This window comes from Vombatus ursinus, unplaced genomic scaffold (genome assembly GCF_900497805.2).
Source record: "Vombatus ursinus unplaced genomic scaffold, bare-nosed wombat genome assembly UNPS02014793.1, whole genome shotgun sequence".
Classification (NCBI taxonomy): Eukaryota; Metazoa; Chordata; class Mammalia; order Diprotodontia; family Vombatidae; genus Vombatus; species Vombatus ursinus.
In genome coordinates, this window is record NW_020954571.1 from 10,403,156 (window position 1) to 10,420,464 (window position 17,309).

Below are 17,309 nucleotides of genomic sequence, written 5' to 3' on the forward strand. Positions count from 1 at the left end.
GATAGATAGATAGATAGATAGATAGATAGATAGATAGATAGATAGATGTATATGTGTATGTATGTATATGTATGTATACACACATATGTGTGTATACATATATATATATACATATGTATTTATATATATTTATAGTTCTACTTCTCATTCTACTTCTGGTTCAAGTTGAGCTGTTCTTGCCCTTGCTTTTCCCCCCAACCTTTATTCTCAAAAGTAGCAGAGTTTATCTGATTTCCTTGTTCTCTCTCCCATTCAAGATAAGATGCACTCCTAAACAGTCATCCTGGCTGAGCATAAGCTCTACTCTGGTCCCCAGCTTCTCCTGAATGGACTGCTCTCTTTGCTTAACTGTATCCTGTCTCCTATATGGACACATTTTGATTTTTATACAAAGGCAGAGCAATTCATTTTACCGCATCGGCCATCCAATGACATCTCTTACCTACCAACCACCCATTATCTCTGAAAAATGAAATCTACTAATAAATTTGTACTTTACTAATTTCTTCCTCTGATGCCTCATTTTGGCACAAAGATGACGTTGGATTTTTAAAGGCTAAGCCAATGGAGCACAAGCTCTGTCAGGTTCTTTATGCTTTAGCAAATGATCAATTTTTGTAAATGTATCATAGGATGTTGAAGAATGTGTATATTCTTTAATATTTCCATTAAAAAAATAACCAAAGTTCTTTCCATTTTTTCCAACATTGTTTATCTTTATATTTTCCTTCTTATCTCTCTTTCTATAGATTTACCTACCTGTAAAAGAAGAATGTTAAACTCTCCTGCCACTATTGGTTTAATACTAATGTCTTTCTATAATTTGGTTAGTTTTCCCTCTAAGAGCTTTGACACTATGTTCTTTGGTACATATACATTAATGTTGTCTAGCATATTCTATCAAGATTGAAAAAGTCTTTTAATTGTTTTTACATGTAATTGGGGGAAATTTTCAGTAAATAAACAAATATTTCTTTTAAAAGAAAGTCTTCGAATTTAGGACTGGCATTTGATTCTGTGCCTATCATAATAATAGATGACATTTATGTAGCACTTAAAGGTTTGGAAAGCACTAAAAAACATTATTTTGTTTGAGTGCAAAATAACACTGGGAAAGACATAATGTAAGTATTATAAGTGAGAAAACTGAGACTCAGAGAAGTTACACATCAAGTAAGTGTTGGAGGTTTCACTTGAACCCAGGTCTCTCCTGACTCCAGGCCTAGTACTCTTTCCACTACATCACACTCCAGGACCAGCCTTGCTAAATGTATCGAGGCTTATCACCAGAAGGGTGACCACCAGGTAGTGAACTTCAGCAACTCAAGAAGGCCTACAAAGGTGTGGAGGGGTCACAATCTGTGTTAGCCAACAGAGTACCTATAATGATAAAATCAGAGAGTGAGCACCTACATGGATAAAATTACTGATGCTTGGAATATCTGAAGAAGAAAGATGCATAAAAACAATTATTAACATAGCTATATATACACACACAAACTATATCACAAACATACTACAAAGGCATCTCACCCCCCATTGCAGTGGAGTGTCCCTACAGGTGAGAGTGTGAAATTGAGAACCAAGGGTGTATTAGGAGCATTTTGAATCCAATACCAAAGTTCTAAACAAACCTAATGTCTTTGTGCCTCATTTTCATCTTCTGTAAAATGGGCTGGTGACAGCATTACTTCCTTCTAATTTGGATGTAGTGTTTGTTAAGTTCCTGATCAAAGAATGCGAAGTACTAAGAATGACAGCCATGCAGGGTTGGATCCTAGAGAAAGGAGAAAACATTCTCCTCTGGATGGTCAGAAAGAATCCATCAGGCTGCCCACCAGAGAGCATCTCATTCAGATCTCCCTGAGGAAGATCTCATGGCTTGGTAGAAAGAGTCTGGACCAGGAATCTGAGAATCTGAGTCCTAGTCCTGGCTCCTCTCCCAACTAGCCCTGTGACAGTAACTTTGATCATCCCTCTACCTAACTGGATCTCAATGTTTACAAATATAGAACGAGGGGCACTGGATTAAATAAATTTTAGATTTTCTCTAAGGTTTCTTTCAGCTCAAATATTCTATAATTTTAGGATAATCATGATTGCTTTAGAAATATTGGGATCCTAGGCTCAATTTCATCTCCAGACCTTTAACAGACTGAATCTCTGAGTTGAAAAAGGTCCTTAGAAATCTTTGAATCCAGCCTCCCATGTCACATAGTAATTTCTACTACACCAGACCTGAGAAGTGGTCATCCAGTTTCTCTGGCTTGAATATTCACTAGGACCGGGAACTCACTACTTCACAAAGCTGCTGAGTCTCTGTTAGCAGAAGAATAATGGTATGCCTGCTTTAATTTTAAAGGAATCCAAAGTACATCCGCTGCCCATCTGCCTACACTTAGAAACCCATCAACTGCTTCACAGGTCCCTCCTTTAATGTGCTTAAGTCCTCCTAAAGATGATATATGTCACTTAAGGTATTCCCAATATTTCTAACTTGAGTATCATCAGCAGATATCACCATCATAGGCATGGCCCTACTCCCGGACCTTTAGTGCAAAAAAAAGGAGAGACCGCCTTCCAAATGATTGTGACATTCCTCCTTGACAAACCCCAGTCATTCCTAATGACACCCTATCTGCCTACTTTATTACCCCCTTCTCTATACCCAAAGCAAGTCAGCTACCTTCAGCCAGCATCAAAACCACACTTGGACAGTGCACCTCCATAAAAAGGCCTGAGTCTTAGCTATCCCCGTCTTCTCCAGTTGCTCGTATCTGACTATATCCCCTAATAATAATGGGACTTTGTTAATAAAAGATTCCTACATGTGACCCTGAGCATGTGGTCAATTAGAGAATCAGTAGATTACTACTGATCTACTCTGTCACAGCATATGAAGAGTCCTGGGGAGGTCACCCCATCTCCAACAACATCTCTTTCATTGTTCTGTCATGGTGCCTGAAATTATACCATTAACAAATCTATTGTCTTCTCCATCCTCCTTCTCTTCTAAAATGTAGAAACAGGGGAATGGCCGAACAAATTGGGAGATATGAATGTTCCAGGTTATTATGCCATAAGAATGACAAACAGGAGAAATTCAGAAAAACATGGGAAGACTCATGATGTGGTGCAAAATGAAGGAAGCAGGATCAAGAGAACAATATACACAATGACAAGCAAAACATCAGTAAACAACAGTCAACAAGCAATTTTGTCAATTACATGTAAACAAAAATTTTTTACAGGTATTTGGAGGGGTTTGGGGGAGAGCTCAAGCAAGTCACTGCTTTTACTCCACCATCTTGGCTCCGCCTCCTGTAAACAAAAATTTTTAACATTCACTTTTTAAAATTTTGAGTTCCAGATTCTCTCCCTCCCTGCCTCACCTGATCATTTCTTGAGAAGGCAAGCAATTTGATTTAGGTAATACACGTGCAATCATGTACAACATTTCTATATTTAGCCAAAAACAAACATTCTTGAAGAACTTACTACAGGCCAGGTACTGCTCTGTGGATGCAAAGAAGGGGAAATAATCCTTGTCCTCAGGATGCTCCCAGTCTGATGAAAGTAATAAAAACATTGAGAAGTATTTGGAATTTGACGAATGTAGTGAACAACCCAGCACTGGTAAGAAAACACACTTTCCCTCTTTCAGCAATGGGATGGGACCTGCAGGGGTAGAATATGGCATACACAATCAGACATGGTGGTGGTGTCAGTTGACTTTGCTTGAATGCTTTCTTCTTATCTTATATGGAAGGGTTTGATGGGAGTTTGTATTAAGGGGAAATAACCATGGTGTGAAAACAAAAGTCAACAAATAAACCTTTTTTTAAAAAAAGATGCAAAAGCACCTATGAGGAATAAAATTAATGACTCTTACTTACTTCACTAATAACTTATTGTGGATTAGTTTATCATGTGTTTTGTTCCAGTTTATAATGAATAGGGAGCTGGGAGAGTTAAGAGAAAAAAAAATAGAAAGAAAAGAAGATGGCAATTTTGCCTAAAATGAAATATAGTATTGCTTAGGGGCAGTGTCCCCATAATGCCATGGTGGCTGGTAAGCCTACTGACTTGAAAATAAGCAGGACACAAATTACTGCCCTATGACCTTTTATAGCCAAGCCCCTTCACTTGCAGAAGGTACTGTACACATTTATTCCAATAAGTTTAAATCATTCACTCCTTTTCTGGCATAGGATGTGTGAGCTAGGTGCCCGGGTGTGGGGAGAAACCTTAGAAATCATAGAATTCAAACCCTTCATTTGTCAAATGAGGAAACACATCTAGACAAGGGAAGAAACTCATGTGGGGTCATAGAACTAGTAAATATCAGAGAGAGTGGTGGAACCCCACTCTTCTGACTCCAGACCCAGTCCTTTCCCTACCAAACCACAATGGCTTGCCCAGAATCACAAAGCAAATAAATGACAAAACTGGGATTTGAATTCCAGTCCTCCAATTCCAATGTCAGTGCTTTCCCTGCCACTGCACCCTAGCTGCTTCAAGATGAGCATATTAAATTCATAGTGTGGTAGGGATAGAGACAAGTTAGGGAATTTGCTTGCGGAAGATACTTCTCTGGAAATTATTAAGAATAAAAAAGGCAGCTAACTTGCTTTGTGACCTTGGGTAGATTTTTCTGGGCCTCAGTTTCCTACTTTATAAAATGAAGGAAATAGACTAGAAAATCAGGAGGACTGCTTCCCAACTCTTTCTCCATTCTACAATCTGGAATATCTTAAGTAAATATGCATGAAAAAAGAGGTTGGACTAAATGTCATCTAAGATCCATCTAGATTTAAAATTGTATGAATTTTTAAGGTCTCCTCCTCCTGCCCTAGTATTCATTGATCTCTATACTTTTTAAAAATAAATTTGTATTGATATCTTTTGTTTTTACATCTACATTTCCCAATGTATCCCTCCCTCTTGTGTTCCCAGAGCTACCCCTTAAAATAAAGAATAATAAAGATTTTTTTTTAAGTTTGGCAAAACTAACAATACACATAAAAAGTCTGGCATTATATAAAGTATTGCACACCTATAGTCACCCACCCCCAGCTCTACAAAGAAGACTGGTATCTGCCTTTTAATGTCTTGTCTTTCGGGTCAATGGATGATCCATAGATAATGCAGTAGATAGAGTGTAGGAATTGAAATCAAAAAGGTGTGAGTTTGAATCCTGCCTCAGACACTTATCATCCATGTGACCCTGGGCAAGTCATTTCAACTCTCTGTGCCTCAGTTTTCTCATCTATAAAATGGAGATAATAATAGCACCTACTTCACAGAGTTGTGATGAGTCAAATATGTATGTAAATGCTTTGCAAACCTTAAAGCACATAAGCTTTATAAATGCCAGTTATTTTTTTTTAATGAAGATAGCACTGTATTTGGAGTTAAAGAATCCAGGTCCAAGTCTGACTTCACTTCACTCTTTATTAAGATAATAGAGGTCATCACATTATGATCTCTCTCTTCTTCCTTACTCCACATCTCAAAATTTTGCTATTAATTCTCCATTTTCTCTTTTTTTTACTCCAGTGTCTGATGAAGTAAGGGCCCTTCTCCTCCCAAATGATCAATTGTCAGATTTGATGGTCTTTTCTCAGTTTTTATCCTTGAAACTACTCTCTCATCTCTCATAGCAGATTCCCCCTGAATCATACTTCCATTCTTTTTAACCTTCAATCTCTCCCCATCTACTATTTCCTTCCCTGCTGCCTTCAAACATGCCCATTCTCAAAAAAAAAAAAACCCTTCACTTGAACCTAGTATCTTCTTAAGCTGTCATCCTTTCACCTCCTTCCTTTCATTGTAAACTTCTAGAAAAAGCTGTCTATATTTGTTGTGGCCACTTTCTTTTTTCTCACTCTCAGCCCCTGGCAATGTGGCTTCTGACCTTATCACTTAACTGAAACCACTTTCTCCAAAGCTACCAATGATCTTTTAATTGTCAAATCTGATGGCCTTTTCTCAGTCCTCATCCTCTTGGCCCATTGCTGGATTTGATCACTCTCTCGTCCTGGACATTCCTTCTGCTATGAGTTTTTATAACCCTGCTTTCTCTTGGTTCTCTTCCTACCCCTCTGACTTCTTCAGTTTCCTTTGCAGGATCATCGTCCATCTCCTGACAACTAATTGTGAGAATACTCCAAGGATCTGTCCCAGTTCTTTTTCTATATGCTCTCCCTTGGTTATCTCATCTGATCTCAGAGGTTCATAGAGATAAATGATGATGCCTCCTAGATCTGTATATCCAACCCCACTCTCTCCTTTGTACTAGTCCTGCATCATCATCTAGGTATAAGATATTTCCCGCTGGATGTCCTGTAAGTATCTCAAACTCAACAGAACTCATTCTCTTTCTCCCCAAAGCCACCCTTCTTCCAAACTTCCCTGTTTCTGACCAGGGTCCCACCATCCTTTCTGTCACCCAGATTTACAACCTGCCAAGTTTTATTGATTCCACCTCCACAGCATCTCTCACATCCATACCCTTGTCTCCACTCACAGGGCCACCTCCCTAGTTTGAGCACTCATCAGTTCTTATCTGTACTCTTGCAATAGCTTCCTAATTGATCTCATTGCCTCATCTCTTTCCTCTCTAATCCATCCTCCACACAACTGCCAAATTGATTTTCCTAAAGCACAGACCACTCCCCTGTTCAATAAGCTGTAGTGGCTCCCTATTGCTTCTAGGATCAGATACAAATTCCTCTGTTTGGCATTTACAGCCTGTTACAACATGGCTCCTGCTTACCTTTCCAGGTTTTTCACACACTCTATATGGCAGTCAAACTGACCTATTTGCTATTTTATACACCAATCGATCTCCTTCCACTCTCCCTTTGCCTTGGCTGTGTCCCATCCCTGGAACTGAATCTCCTCATCTTTCTTCCTCTTAGAATTCCTACCTCTTTACAAAGCTCAGGTTAAGTACGACCTCATTTCATAAGGCTTTTCCTGATCTCCCAAGCTAAGTGCCCCCCCAAATCCCTTATATTTCCCTTATGTGAACCTTATATTGATTTCTGTGTATGTCTCCCGACCCCAGTAGAATGTAAGCTCCTTGAGAGCAGGAACTGTTTCATCTTTATCCTCATATTGATAGTATCTAGCAAAGTGCCTGGCTCACAGTAGGTGTTTAATTAATATTTGCTTACTGCTTAATTTATTAGTTGTGTGAACTTAGGCAATCACCTACCCTCTCTGGGACTCTATGTCCTCATCCGTAAATGGAGGTAATAATATCTTGCCTTGTTCCCAACAACCTTTGTAGATCTCAAGGTAACATAGAAAGGTACATGGCTATTATGAAAAGATAATCCCTTCCTACCACCCCAGTCATACCTCCTCTCCAGCCTTCTAATTCATGTCTCAGAGGAAATCTTCACAAACAATTCTTTGAATGCCTGCTGTCCATTAGCTGGCCCAAGGACCAGCACTCTAATCATCATGTTAATGAGCCGAAGTGCACTTACCCAGACTGGATGAAGCTTTACAAGACATTCATGCTTAATGGCTGAAGCCTGCCAGGGGAGAAGAAGGATGGGTAGACTTTGCAGACTTACAGATCAGAGAGGAAGACTAGACTAACACATAACAAAGAAAGGGATAGTGTAGGTTTTTATCCCCAGAGGTAAGCAAACAACTCTAGGGTCACCCACATAACAAGTAGAATCTAAAACCATGATTCAGTTGAAAAATGATTGTTGTTAATCTGTTCTTTGTTCTAGGGCTTGAATGGGCTACCCAAATTGGGGGGGGGAACAGGAAAGATGGTTGAGGGGGATAGTTGGAGAGGAGGAGGAAATGAAAGCTTCAGGCCACGGGGAGGTCTGGCTGAAATTCATGGCGTTTATTGCCTGTAGCTCTCATCCCACAATAAATCATGCCTTGTGACATCTCTTGTATCATTCTCTTGTGTTATTATTTAACTCATGTATCAACATTTAACATTTCACATATTTTTGCTCAGTCTCCCAAGAGAGACTGTAAACTCCTAGAGGGAAAGAAACATATCTTAGAACTCTAATTCCCATACATGCCTAGCAAGGGCTGTGCATACAGTAGGCACTTTTTAAAAAATCTGCTGACTGATTCATTACCATCATCAAAAAGCATTTATCAAGCACTTGCATAATGAGATGCCATAGGAAGAGAGTTATTCAGACACAGCCTTGCCCTCTAAGAGCCTTCATAGGCCTCTGCCTCCACTTTTCCTATACCTCTTCCCTCCACACATTTTAATTTGGTTGACTCATCCCTCAGTGTTTCTGTGTGGATGAACACCCCAGGTGTAACCAACTAAGAAGCTCCTTGTCAGCTCCTGTCCCAGAAGAAAGAAGGTAGAACTGTGTAGTCTATATTGGCCTGGCTCTCAGGTTACATCCAAAGATTATCCAAGCACCTGGATATTCAAGAACTCTCATCTTCCAACTATTTGGAGGTGTTACAAAGAGACTTAGCAGGGCTGAGGCCTGGAATGTATTTGATGACATTTTCTATTAGTGACTTGGCTGAACACACAGATGATATCCTTAAATTTGAAGATGGCCCTAAGCTTGGAAGGATGCCTCATAGGATGGTAGTATCAAGGTTCAAAAAAGATCTCAACAGGCTGGGGAGAAAAGAGTTAAATCTAACTAGGTTAATTGGCATAAATGTAAAGTCCTGAACTAAGGTTCAAAAAATCAACTACACAAACAGAAGGTTGAGAAGACCAAGCTTAAACCGTGAAAAATGTCCTAGAGGTTTCAGTGGAATAAGAACTCAATATAGGTCAACAATGTAACATGTCAACCCCCCCCCCCCCCCCAGAAAAAGATAATGTAGCCTTCGACTTCAATATAAAGAAACACAATTTCTAGGGCAAAGGAGATATTAGAGTATTCAAATACTCCATGTGGTTTGAATACATCTGGAATGTTGCATTCCATTCTGTGCACCCACTTTTAAGAGGGATATTGCTAAGCTGAGCTATATCCAAAGGAGGACGACCTGCGTGTAAACATGCCTTATGGGGGATGTGTTGTCTTGTTCATAGGAAGAAGAGTGAGGCGAAGGGGAGCGTAATGAAGAACATGGTGACCTTGACTATCTAAGATCTTTCACATGGAGAAGCTCTCTGTATTTCTAAAGAACAGAACCGAAGCTGGTGGGTAGGAGGTATAAGAAGACATATTTTTGGCATATTATAAAAGAAGGACTTCCTAATTAGTAGAATGATTGAAAAGTGACATGAGTTCTTCTGAGTGCCCCATCAATCAATGCACTCAAGCTATATATCAAGGGTGATATAGAAGGGATTCCTGTATAGAGCAGCACTAAATGACCACCAAGGCCACTTTCAACTTTAGATAGTCATTTTGTTGAGAATTTCTAAGGTCTCTTACCAAGCTCTAAATTCTATGATCCTGTCTCAAAAATAACAATAGTTATCAGTCACAAGGTCTTATTTAGACATTGTTTCAATATGCCATTGATGTGTATACACACGTTATTATTTATTAACATAAATAATTAGTATCAAGGATTTTGTTTTGTAAATAATAATAATAATAAGCTGAATCCCTGGAAACCCTGAAGAATAAAGGACTACAAAGTAATGCATTCACAGTCTAGGATAAACAATGCAAAAAAATGTGACAGTAAGAGACACACATACAAAAAACCAGTAGCCCAATTCTAAAATTGTTATAAGGTATTTGGTGGAAAGAGCCAGAGGATTTATTGTTTCTACACAGTTCATCCCCAGGTTTGTGTATCCAGACCTAGACTCCTGTCCTGAACGTCCAATCCCACATCATCTGCACCTGGATGTCCCATAGGCCTCTCAACACGACATGTCCAGAACAGAATTTGTTATCTCCCCCCACACGCACACTTCAAATTTTTCTGTTTCTGTTGAGGGCACTACCATCAGTCCAGTCATCCAGGCTCCCCTCCTCAGAGTCATCTTCAACTCTTCATGCTTACTCACCTCTTCTCACAAAGCAATCAGCCACCAAAACTTATTGATTCTACCTTCCAATATATCACACATCCATACCTTCTCCTCACTTATCTGGCCACCAACGTAACTCATGTACCTCCTGCTAAGACTGTTACAATGGCCTCCCAACTGGTCTCCTTATATCTAGCCTCTCTTTCCTCCAACCCATCCTCCAGAAAATTGGCAAAATAATATTCCTGAAGCACAGATCTAAGCATGTCACTCATCTGCTTAAGAAATTCCAACAACTCCCTATTGCCTCTAGCTTAAAATACAAATTCCTTAGCTTGGCAATTAAAACCCTTCACAATCTGGCTCCAGCTTGCCTTTCGAGGCTTATTACTCCTTTTTTTCCTTTCATGTAGTCTATGTTCTAGCCAAATGGCCTATTTGTTTTTCCTGAACTCAGCACTCCATTTCCCACTTTCATGCCTCTGCATAGGCTGTTCCCTCTGTCTGGAATGCACGCCCTCCCCACCACTACCTGGGTAGAATCATCAGCCGTATTTAAGGCTCAACTCCTGAGCCATCTCCAGTAGCAAGCCCCTTGGTTGTAAGTGCTTGCTCCCTCATCCTCAGATTATGATACACATATTAACTATTCACGTGTTGTATCCTTCCTCGCCTTCTCTCCCCACCAACTAAACTATAAATTGGCAAGGACTGTTTTTCATTTTCTCTTTATATTCCCAGTATCTAGCATAGTACTTTGCACATGATAAGTAGATGCTTGTTGGATTGAATTGGATTGGATGAAAGTCAAAAGACCTGGGTTCTAGTCCTGATTCTGCCACTAATTAGCTTGGTAACGTTGGGTAATTTACTTCACCTTTCTTTAGCAATAAGACAATACTTATCCTGATAGCTAATAATAAGAGCTAGCATTTATATAGCTCTTCTAGACTTGCCTGAGCACTTTACATATGTCAACTCATTGCCCCTCACAACAACCTTTGAGGTAGGTTCTATTATCATCTCCATTTTACAGATAAGGAAACTGAGTCACAGAGAAGTGACTTGCCTAAGGTCACACAGCTAGTAATTATCTGAGGCAAGATTCAAACTCAGGTCTTCCTGACCTGTGCTCTACTGCTATTCCACATACTTGCCCAAATTTTCTACCAAAAACCTCCTTTGATGTCTCATTGTGGCATGCAGGTGACCCAGGGCTCTTAAAGGTTATTTCAACAAAGTATAAGTCCTATAAGGCCCTGCCAGGCTGGAAAGACTTTAAGTATGGTCCTAATGGTAGCCTTTGCATTCTAAAGATCAGCCTAACTAAATTTAGAGATCTTCCTCAGGTTGTCCATGGTGCAATGAACCCTTTGGCCACAGCACCTTCTGAAAAATGTCTACCAGGTGGAAGAGGTGGTGCAATCTGAAACCAATAGAAGAAATGCCCAGACCAATGAAATCGTCAATTTTGGAAATACTGAAATTTTACCTATTCCAGAATTATAGAGAAGATCAAATGAAATAATGGATTTGAAAACACTTTGGAAAATTAAAAGTATAAATTAAAAACTAAAGGGGTGAGGAACAAAGATTACTGGAGGAAGGTGAAACCTTGGTAAGGACATCGAGTCTAGGCTTGGGCATTTGAGCCTGGGAAAGTGAAATGCAAAACAGCACATGGTCACATTCAGAGGCATACCAGAATTCTGGCCTCCTCCACAACATTTTGGAAAAAGTGAGCAGCCTAAGCGAACCATCTTTAGGTAAGGCTATGATAATTTCTCGAAGGTTTTATTTTACAGAATTATATAATCTTATAGTTAGAAGGGACCTTAGAACAAAGGACATCAGGATTGGAAGGAACCTTAAAGATCACCCAGTCCAATGTGGTCAAACTTAAATAGAAATAGTCATTAAACCATAATAAGGATACTCACAGGTACAAGAAAGGGAAGCAGAACAATACTGAACAAGGCTGACCTCTAAACCCTGCTGCCTCCTTTCATTGTTCCCAGGGTACGGAGTAGATGTTAAAAACAGAACCTACCACCCTGGCTTAAGCCCCCCCCCCATTTGCCCAAAGAAGGCCTCATCAATGGCCACACTGGCTCACTTACTATCTTTCAGAAAGACCTTGCACTTTCCTGACTCCGTACCTTTGCCTGAAGACTTATTTGACATTACCCACCCATATGCACTCTAAGTCCCAGACAAACTGGCCTCATTAATGCTCTTCATACTTGGCATTCCACCTCCTACCTTCAGGCCTATATACTGGTTATCCCTAGGCCTGAATGCCATCCATCTTCGAAATCCTTAGCTTTACTCAAGGTTCACCTCAAGTGCTACCTTCTATTCAAAGTTCATCCTAACCCCTGACAGCCCCCACTTTATTAGCTAGCTTCGCACCCATACCCCAAATTATTTTGCATACATTCCACATTCACAAGTCTCAGTAGATCTTATTTTCCCCCGGCAGAACATAAGCTCCTTGAGAACAGGGACCATTTCCCTTTTTATTTTTGTATTCCCAGGGCCTACCTCAGTGTTTGTTAAACTGAATTATTGGATTAAATTGCCAACTTCCCTTCTTGGAATAATAACATCAATAATGAAAATGAAAATAATGAAAAGTAGTCTGGCACAGTGGAAAGAGACCCAACTTCGCTCAAGAAGTTCAACACTTCTTGGCTATGTGACCCTGGGCAAGTCACTTAAACATCTCACAACCCCAAATAAGTTGGTAAGACTATAAGGCTTTTTTTGAATAGTATTTATTTTTTCCAATTCCATGTGAAGACAATTTTTAACATTCATTTTAAAACAATTTTTGAGTTCCAAATTTTCTCCCTCCCTAAAGTGGTAAGAAATTTGATATGGCTTATATATGTGCAATCATGTTAAATGTATGTCCATATTAGTAAGACTATAAATTGTGGAACAGTCATTTATCTGCATTGGTAGAAAGAGTGTCTTCACTAGGGAGTTCTCCACACCGATGAAATCACAAATACAGATTTTAAAAGAGACAGACAGACAGGCAGAATAACCACTCACATTTGTCTATTAGTGTAAGGTCTTCAGAATTATTCACTAAGGTACACAGTGCAAATATTATTGTCCTATTTAACAGATAAGGAAATTGAGGCTCAGAGCAATTAAGAGGCTACTTGGGGGTCACACAAGCCATAAGCATTAGAGTTGAGATTGAAAGGTAGATCTCTGTTGACTACAAGCCTGGCATTCTTTGGTACTACATCATGCTGCTTTTGTAATGCTCTCATCCACTTGCCTACACCTTCCCTCCCTCTCCATGTCAAGGTCCAAACCACGCAGCCACCAGAGCCCAGCTTACATCTCTTCCTCACCATAAAGTGTTCCATGATCAGCCCCGACTGCAATGATTTCCCTCTCCTTAAAACAGACTTCTGATTGCCTCTATCCTTCATTTGGCTACTTGCTACTTTGCAATATCCCTTTCATTTATTATTTTTCAGATTTTGTATTTTTTCTATAGCTCTTTGCCTGGATTGTATCTTGTCTCCTCCACTAGATTCTAAGCCTCTTAAAGGCAAGAGAATATCATTCATCTTTGCATTATCCCCTACTCCCCAATCCCTCCCTACCTAGTGCCTACCTAGCACGGTGCACCACATGGGTTTTCTGTAAGTATTTACTGCCTTAATTTCTTACTTCAGAAGGAACTCTTCCAGCTACTGTTTTTGGTCATTAGAGTTAAGAGCAAATAGATGTTATCCCTAACCTCATGAGGTAGGAGCATAACCCTTCAAAATGTAGGTGGTGTTTGCTTAAGTTAAAAAGTCGACTAGCCTGATCCCAATGCCTGAGGGACTTACCACAGTACAGGCCTACCTTGTTCTATTGTATTTTGCTTTATTGCACTTTGCAGACATTGCATTTTTTACAAATTGAAGGTTTGTACAATCCTGTGTTGAGCAAGTTTATCGGTGCCATTTTTTCAACAGCATATGCTCACATTGTGTTTTTGTTTACATTTTGGTAATTCTCGCAGTATTTCAAAGTTTTTCATTTTATTGTATCTATTTTGGTGAACTGTGATCAGTGATCTTTGATGTTGCTATTGTCACTGTTTTGGAGCACCACAAACCATGCCCATATAAGATGGCCAACTTAATCAGTTAGTGTTGTGTGTGTTCTGACTGCTCCACCAACCAGCCTTTCCCCATCTCTCTCCCTTTTCTTGGGTCTAGACACAACAATATTGACATTAGGCCAATTAATAGCCCAACACTAGCCTCCAGGTGTTCAAATGAAAGGAAGAGTTAACTGATGTGGCAAACTTCATCGCTGCCTTATTTTAAGGAATTGCCACAGCCACCCCAACCTTCAGCAGCCACCAACATCAAGGCAAGACCTTCTACCAGCAAAAAGATTACAACTCACTGAAGGCTCAGATGATGGCTAGCATTTTTTAGCAATAAAGCACTTTTTAATTAAGATATATACATTCTTGTTTAGACATAATACTATTGCACAATTAATAGACTATAGTATAGTATAAATATAACTTTTGTGTGAACAGGAAAACCAAAAAATGTGTGACTTGCTTTATTGCAGTAGTCTGGAAGTAGACGTGCAGCATCTCCAAGGTAGGCCTATACTAATATCTGACACCTATAGCATTTTGCATAGATTATCTCACTTGAGGCTTACAATAGCCTTCACATAGGTACTGCAGGTGTTCTTATCTTCCTTTTTACAGAAGATAAAGATGAAGCTTAGTAAGGGTAAATGACTTGTCTTTGATTACACCTTATCAGAGGTAGGGTTCGAACACAGGTTTGTCCTGATGCCACCTCCAGCATTCTATCTATTATACCTCCCCAGCTTACTGTAGAATATAAGCTTCTGGAGGGAGGAGACTTTCATTTTTGTCTTAGTATCCCCAGTACCACAGTGCCTTGCACATAGTAGGCACTTAATAAATGCTTATTGAACTGAATTGGCACAAACTGAGAACAGCGCCTTTTGAAGGCAGAAGCTTTTTTTACGGACTAGGAAAATATGGTGAACTACCTTAAGCCAAAGAGCATGGAAGGAGGTACCAAGAACAGGAAAGACCAAGTGAGGTATGGAAGGGAGCTAAGGATGGCAGGGACCAAGAGAGAAGAGAAAAAAGGGGGGCTCTGTAGCTTCCCAGGCACCCCTATGACCTTTGCCAAGCCATTCTCCTTCTCTGTAGAGGCTGCTACTTCCCTGTCCTTACCATTAGGGTGTTGGGCTAGATCAGGGCTTTTAAACCTTTTCTGTGTCATGGACCCCTTTGGCATCTGGTGAGGCCTGTGGACTCTTTCTCAGAATAACATTTGCCCACAAACATAATTGAAAGAAACACTAAATTTCAGTCAGAGGTTAGTGAAAATAACATTTTTCCCCTTCTAATTTCATCAACCCCCTGAAATCTATCTGTGCATACCAGGTTAAGAATGTCTGGACTAGACAATCCCTAAAGTTCCTCCCAGACCTAAGATTTTATTGAGTTCTGCAAATTAAAAAAAATGCCCAAAGAGCCAGTCTAACCATCACAGTTCATCTGTCTACTGAGAATCTTCTTCAGGCCCCAACCCTCAGAGCTGATGGATAGAATCAAAGAATATTAGAACTGAAAAGGCCCATAGAGCTCATGCACGAGAGCTAATGGTGTGCCATTGGCACATGGAAAGAGTGTTCCCTGGTCACTCATTACCCAAGAGTCCAGAGTTTGCAAGGGCCTGAACGCTGGATCCAAGGAAAGTATCTGGCCTCCCCAGGATGTGGCCTCACCACTAACTGAAAGAAGGCCACCAAGCTCTCACCCTCTGCAGAAGCAAGTTGGGTAGAAGAAGCAGGGGTGGGGGCAGGAAGATGATGCAAAAACCAAGGAGTTAGGGAAACTCATCATCACGTGAGGAGAGACTGAGTAGATGTGGGGAGAAGTAACAAGTACTGGAAAGGGTTTTGAAAGGAAAAATCTAGAAATGGGAAAGAAATAGAAAACCCACCTGCTTATTGATCTGGCAATATGAAAGGGGTTTTTCTCCTGGCTCCCAAGCCAGAGACATGAATCTATTGGATAAAATCATGCTCTCCTGCTGCCCAGGCTTCAGCCTCTCCAGGCTGCTGTTAATTAGAGCAGCATTAGCAGGAAGGCAGCTGGGCAGCGGGGGAGGAGGAGCCGCACAAGGCTCTCTGTAGCTGATAGACACCCGGTCCATTAGGGGCGTGCTGTTCCTGAAAGCTGGTGGTCAGTTTTTCCTAGCAGCTGGAGCCTTGCCTGGGTCTCTCCTCTGCTCCCTCCTCTGCACGCACAGGCACGCTAGCTTGCGTGCTCACACGTGCACATGAACACACACACACACACACATACACACACACTCACACAGCTGTCAAATAAGCTGAAACAACCCTGAAAGGAGGCAAGAAGTGAAAGTGAGCAACCTCTAGTGAAAGGAAGAGACATGCACAGACAGCTCTGATATTTATGTGGTTGCTACAGAACTAGGCATGGCTCTCTCCACCCCCTGCTCTCTCCTCCCACTCAGCTCACTAGCCAGGGAGCTGGGCATTTCCTCTTTCTGTGGCAGTTTTTGAGCATCCCTAGGAAGGTCAGGAAGACCCCGGCTTCCTGGCTTGGGAGATGAAGCTTTGCTTTGGATGTCATTCTGAGTCTAAGTGGGAGAGGAAGGACCAGGAGCTTCAGGTACCACAGGCTTTCCCAGTTACAGACTGAGGCATCAGGCCTGATGGGTGCCTGGAGCCGAAGCACTTTATCCAGCTCCCGTCATATAGGAAATGCTCCACAAATATCCATCAGTCAAACTAAGCCAAAGGAGCCCCCAAACCTATGTGAAGTTGTGCCTATGGGTCTGGAATTTCAATTCCACCACCCCCGCTCCCCATGCTCTTCAGTCAAGGGCTGACCAGCTATGTGTCTTCTCACTAACCAACTCCATATGCCCAGCATAACCCAAGGGTTATCTGAAAAGGAGCGTTTTCTGTCCTGTTACATTAATGATATTTCTTAAAAGCAGACTCAACCAAAGGAGGTCAACTACATGGAACAATGGAAACTTTCAAATCCCCTCACCAAATGAGCAAGTTCAATATACTGGCTACAAGTGTTCTTCTAGGGAATATTCCACTCATCCACCCACCCCACCCCTAGCCTACCCCTTACCCTTCCCTTGCAGGAAGGGAATATGAGGCATGGAGCTTCTTAATGAAGACATTAATCATGCAGTTACTTTTTTCTTCTGGTATCATGCAGTTATTGTTTTCTTCTCAGAACTTAGCACTATGCCTGGCACCTAATAAGCCCTTA

At 40.7% G+C, this 17,309-nt stretch overlaps 1 long non-coding RNA gene across 5 annotated transcripts in view; it reads right to left on the bottom strand.

Annotated features, from left to right (window-relative positions):
• Positions 1-17,309, bottom strand: part of LOC114048410 — a 109,351-nt gene that overhangs the window by 19,459 nt on the left and 72,583 nt on the right. Inside the window, exons 2-3 of one of the 5 annotated variants that reach the window (XR_003569753.1) lie at positions 7,500-7,547; positions 3,499-3,567 (exon numbers count right to left, since the gene is read on the bottom strand). The exons of 1 other annotated variant lie outside the window; for it this stretch is intronic. This is a non-coding gene — a long non-coding RNA (uncharacterized LOC114048410). Of the gene's footprint in view, positions 1-3,498; positions 3,679-7,499; positions 7,548-15,990; positions 16,087-17,309 lie in introns of those variants that run through there. 3 more of the 5 variants (XR_003569751.1, XR_003569750.1, XR_003569755.1) reach the window with 3 other exon arrangements.